The sequence below is a fragment of the Cygnus atratus genome, chromosome 8 (assembly GCF_013377495.2).
Source record: "Cygnus atratus isolate AKBS03 ecotype Queensland, Australia chromosome 8, CAtr_DNAZoo_HiC_assembly, whole genome shotgun sequence".
Classification (NCBI taxonomy): domain Eukaryota; kingdom Metazoa; phylum Chordata; class Aves; order Anseriformes; family Anatidae; genus Cygnus; species Cygnus atratus.
The window spans coordinates 10,251,125-10,256,711 of record NC_066369.1 but is presented as its reverse complement, the minus strand read 5'-3'; positions in this window follow the sequence as shown (position 1 = coordinate 10,256,711).

Below are 5,587 nucleotides of genomic sequence, written 5' to 3'. Positions count from 1 at the left end.
GGTGGGGAGCCGGGCCGGCCGGGGGGGGGGCCCGCCTGCCGACGCAGCCCCGCCACGCAGCGCTCAGCCCCCGGCAGAGGCTCCCCCGGGGCACCCCGAGCCCCGTTACCCCCGGTCCCCCCTCCTCGTACAGCCGCCGCCCCCGGGAGGATGCGGGGCAGCCGTCGGGGGGCTGCTGCCTGGGGGCGGGGGGAAAGGGGCTCGGCCGCTTACCTGCGGCTACCCGGGCGGTGCCTTCCTCCCCCGGGGAGCCCGAGGAAGAGGAGCCCTCGGGGGGGAACCCCCCGGTCCTCAACCAGCGGCTCTAGATGGGGGGGGGGGGGGCTGCCGCCTGCCCCCCTCCTCCTCCTCCAGGGGTGCCGGGGGAGCCGCTGCGCCCTTGGCCGGCTCCGGAGCGGAGCGCAGCGACCTGCGGGGAAGCGCCCGTCCGACTGCTGCCAAGACACATTTCCTGGAGCTGATACCTCCCTGCCCGACCCCCACCCCCTGCCCTCCCCTCTCCACCCCACTCGAAATAAGTTTCCTCCCCGCTCTCCTGCCTTGCGCGCACCGGCCCCGCCACGCCTCGAGGGGCGACCCCAAAAGAAGAGATGGGGGGGGGGGGGGAAGGGGGGGAAAAATAAAAATAAAATAAAAGGGGGAGGGTGGTGCCCCGCCACCGCGGCTCTCCCGGTGGTGTAAGAGGCTGGAAATCGGCTCCCGGTCCCGCAGGGGCCCGGGGTGGGTTTTTTTTGGGAAGCCCCGGAGGGATGCGCGTCGCTCCGGGAGCCTCGCTGCGGGGTTTTAGAGGCAAACGAGCGTCGGGAGGGGGGCAAAAAAAAATAAATCCCGAAGGCGCAGAGGGGCCCCCGGGGCCGGGGAGCTGCAGGGGGAGGCGGCCCCGGGCAGCGCCGCTCCGGCCCCGCCAAACTGCGGCGGATTCGTGGAGGGGAGGGCCGCGGGGGGACCCCCCCGGCTGGGGGAGCCGAAACTCGGAGCCTTCCCCCGGCCCCGGAGGGTTCCCGTCGCCGAGCCCGGCTGTCCCCGTTCCCCCGCCCGGGGGGGGGCTGCTGTTTCCCGGGGAGTCCCGGCCCCCCCGGGACACCTTGGGCACGGAGCGGGGCCGGGTCCCCCTCTCCAGCTGGCAGCTGCCAGGGACCCACTATGGGTTTGTGAAGGATTGGGGGGGGTGTTTTTGGGGACCCCCCCTCCCCGTGCCCAGCAGTGACCTTGGCAGCGAGGACAGGGGCGCTCCCAGCCCCCCCGCGGGGTGTCCTTGTCACCAGGAGGTCCCCAGGCCTGTGTGGCGTGGGTGATGCAGGGGGCAAGGTCGTGTCCTTGGGGAGCTCGTGGGAAGGAGAAGGGCCCCGGGTGAGCGTGGGTGGACAGCCACGCTGCCAGCATCCCATGTGAGAGGGGGACAGGATCCCGGGACAGACCCAGTATAGCCCAGTATACCTGCACTGGGAGGCTAGGCACAGGAGCACTGGTACCAGCATACACAGGTCAGTGTGAAAGAGCTCTGAGCCCTCCCGTTTGGGAAAGCTGAGCTGCGACTGCAGCAGGGAGGCGCTGGGCTCTGCCACCCCCGTCTTTGTCTCTCCTGAAGGTCTCGGAGCAGCTCCGGCCAAATTTCTAGGTAACTGGCCCCAGTGCCAAGGCACCAGGCCGGCAAGGATTGCGGCATGAGCAGGGGCTGCAGGCACTGCGTGCTGCTCTTCCTCCCTGCACAAACCAGCGCAGCCATCAGGGCGGTGGGGCTCGGCCCCGCAGGGTGGGGATGCCATCCTTCGGCTTCGGGAAAGGCTGCGGTGATGGCACAGCAGGTATTGTCCCCCCAACATGTTCCCTTGCCTCCTCCCCAGGCGAGGAGGGGGCTGGAGACTGCCTTGCCTTGCGGCTCTTGTGCACAGTCCTCAGCTCATTCTGCATGGGATTGGGTTTGAGGGACGGTCCCGGGGTGTAACGCTGAGGGGCTGCAGCAGGGCATCGCTCCCGTGGTTGGCACACCTCCACCCACAGCCTGGTGATCCCCCTGAGGTTGTCTGCACAGCACCCGGCGCTGGGCAAGGCAAAGCCTGACTCAGTTTCCCTTCCTTCTCCCTTCAGGAAGCAGCAAGGCGAGGTGTGAGCACCCCAAACCGCAGAGGGGCTCGGGGGTCCCGCACTGCCCCTGTGCCAAGGGACACGCAGGGTGCTGCTGGTCAGCTGTGGGGCAGCAAAACCAGCCCACCCTGCCTCATGCGAGGATGGTGACCCCAGGAATCAGTAAAACATTAAAGATGTATGCTCAAAAACCCCTCCCTGATAGATTTACAGGGTCACCTGGCAATTTCCCCTTTCAAAGCACACCTTCACCTTGAGAAATGTCTCTGCAGAAGATGGGGGGAGTATTTCAGCCACCTCACTGTGTCCTCCAAGGGCCACGGTTTCCAGGATCAGCTGAACTAGGCACAGCAGCCCCCAGCACCACCAGCTGAAGAGAATTAAATAGGATTTCTGGGAAGCAGGACCAGGCTTTCTCCTGTAGCTCTAGGGCCTGCAGGCAGCCAGGTGCTACAGAAGCTGGGTGGGGAAGAAAAACCAGCACCAAACAGGGGCTGCCTACCAAAGTGCCAAGCCTGCAGTGCTCGCAGTTGGGCTGAGCATCTCCCCTGGCAATCTCCCCCCTGGAGCTTCGCAACCCTCGTGTTTTGTGCTGAGGAGCTTTGGGGGCAGCAGGGCACAGGTGGCCCCATTCACAGACGTGGTCCCAGACCCCTGCTCCAGCATCCCCTTAACTCTGCCCAGCAAAGCAGGCACAGGAGCAGAGAGGTCTGGACCCAGAAGCAGGCACACGGGAGACCGAAGAAGAGGGTGGTGCCTGAAGTCAGGCACACCAGTGCCTCAAGTCGTCGATAGGATGTGCCCTTGGCACTCTAAACGCAGCGGGAAACCCAGAGCTGAACCGAATGCACACCAGCTCGGACCATTATGGCTTGGGAACTCTTTGTTTTTATTCCCAGTTCAGAACTGTTATTTCCAGGTTTATGCTGAATTTCAGTAGCAAACGAAGCAGCTACTACAGAACCCAAACAGGGCAGGAAAACACACAGGCTTCATTACTGGGTGAGAAACAGACCCAGCTTAGTGAAAGCAATGGGGTTTAAGTGTGTTTTTTGTTTGTGTTTTTTCTTTTTTACCTGTTCCAAGCTCATCATTATAAATGGCTAAACCCACTATTTTTTTCCAAGTTCCCCTCCATGGAACACCACAGAGCCAGCAAAACAGAATTGAAAAATGCTTTGAAATATTTGGCTCGTGCTAAAACAGAGCTCATCCATGGTGTGGGGATGCTGCTAACTCAGACAGCTCATGAGATGTGATGCACGGTGGGAAAGAGGATACGTTGCTCTGCTTGCACCAGTCATTACAGGGTCTGGTTCATTCAGGAAAGGAAAAAAATGTCAGAGCTTAAGCTGAGACTGTGAGGGTTTTCATGGAGCACCCAATGGCTGGGTGCTTCAAAGTGGTGGCAGGAGCCAGCAACTGGAATTTGGAAAGAACAAAATTCAGATGAGATAGGAGTCCGGTGTCAGGAGGAAGGGTAGGTGGCAGGACGCTGTCACACCCTGACTTGTTATGCCTGAGAGGCGGCTGATGTGCCTGCACTTCGAAGGCACCATGCCCACATTTGAAGGGATTTAACCTTTGGTGTCTCTTGATTTTGGAGTTCTTCAGCATACAGCTATAGCACCACACAAGCTGGGGCTGAATGTATGTGCAAGGATGGAAGTTTGCTCTGACTTATCCATAACAAAGGTTTTTAATGTTTTACTTATTTTTTTTTTCTGGGCTGCAGAACTGGTAAGCTCCAGCCATGCCACACCGATGTTCTTCTGCAGCAATTCATCCTGGAGGAAAACCACACCAGTGAATTATTATGACCTGTTGTGGGTTTGCTCCTTGGGGTGTGTGCAGTGACCAGCCCTGGTGCTTTTTAGGGTAGGAAAAGTGCTCTGGGCAGCAGCTAGACATCGCTGCATGGAGGCCCATTACATAAACGAGAAGTCCCAGGGTTAAGACCAAGCCGAAGAAGTCCCTTCAGACCTCAGGTCTGCTGCTCAGCAACTTCTTTCCTCTGCACAGGACGGCTGTGTGGTATTGACACTTCCAGAGGAGCAAGCGGCCTCTTATTTACAGAAGCTGTTCTGGGTATCTCATGGTCTCATGGCCCTAACAGCCCTGGGAGGGGAGAAGTGTCAAGCAGGTGATGAAATACACCAAAATTTCAAACAAAACAAAACAAAAGCAATCTGAAGAAAGATGACAAGCCCTGCTTGAAATGTAACCTGGAGACCTTGTGACCCAACGCCAAGAGACCACCTCTCCAGGGCTTTGAGGTAGACTGCCAAGAGCAGGGCTGTTCAGGAGCCACAAATGGTCACGCTGAGACTTTCTGCCCCAGCCTTGCTTATTTTCTCCCATAACTTCCTACCTCAAAAATTCACATTGCAGGGAGTGGTCTGGATTTGTTCCCAGAGAGTGGATTGAGACCGGCACAAAGACAGTCAAGGTGAAATGCTTATGGGACTTAGCAAGCTCTGAATCTCTCTCTGCTGTCCAGTTTATTTCATTGTTACCCACGTGTTGAGCTGCTCTGCTGATGGGGAGGATCAAGGAGCCTGAAACCCTCATCACTTGCTCAAGCTAAGCCAACAAGAGGCATTCTGCTGGCTACATTAAACCCTTATCAGATGTTTTGGCCAAATTAAGCTTCAATGCCCCATCTCCAGGGACAGGGATTGAAAGGGCCAGCACTATTGGCATGGCAGCACCCTGTCCTCTCCAGCTTGTCTTCTCCGGCTGGCTCAGCAGCTCACTCCAAAGCACCTTCTGAGTTATTGCTGCATGGCTCAAGGACAGAACCCAGACACCATCTTGACAAGAGGTCTGCCATATGCATAAGGAACCTGTCTTTTTCTGTGTATTTCAACAAAACACATCAAACACATGGTCAGTCTTCAGGAGGTGCCATCACTTCTGCAGCCCGTCTCATGCTAAGCCTGCTAATGCCAACCAACCTCCTGGATGCAAACCAGCAAAGTCTACGTGCAAGCTCTGAAACTCTGGCACGGGACATTTCTTTCTTTAAACACTTCCTTTTTAATGAAAGATTACCTCTACAATTAAAAAATTCCCCCGGTCACTGCTTTTCATCTCATTTGAAATTTTTTTTTTTGTTTTTTGTTTTTCAGTATCACTGGAGAAAAAAATAGTATTAGAGTTCTTTTCGGTTTTGTTTCTTTCTCCTGCTCTTTCAATCCTCTTCCTCCTTTTCACAGTGAAACGCCGGAGAATGAATCATGTCCCTGTGTGGGAGTTTTAACAAACCGTTTCATTTTTATCCTTCTTTCTTTCCTGTTGTCACTCCTTCTCTCCCCTGAACTTTCCCGAGCCGCCGAGCGGCAGCGTTGCAATCTGTCACGCGGACAGACGAAGCACGGCTGCAGCTCAGCGCACTGTCTGCCGAGAGGGTCAGAAGGGGCAGATCACTTAACACTACACCTGTTTTATGAATAATAATACAGGCGGTTTTGCTGGGTTCCTGGGAGGACATTTTCCCACC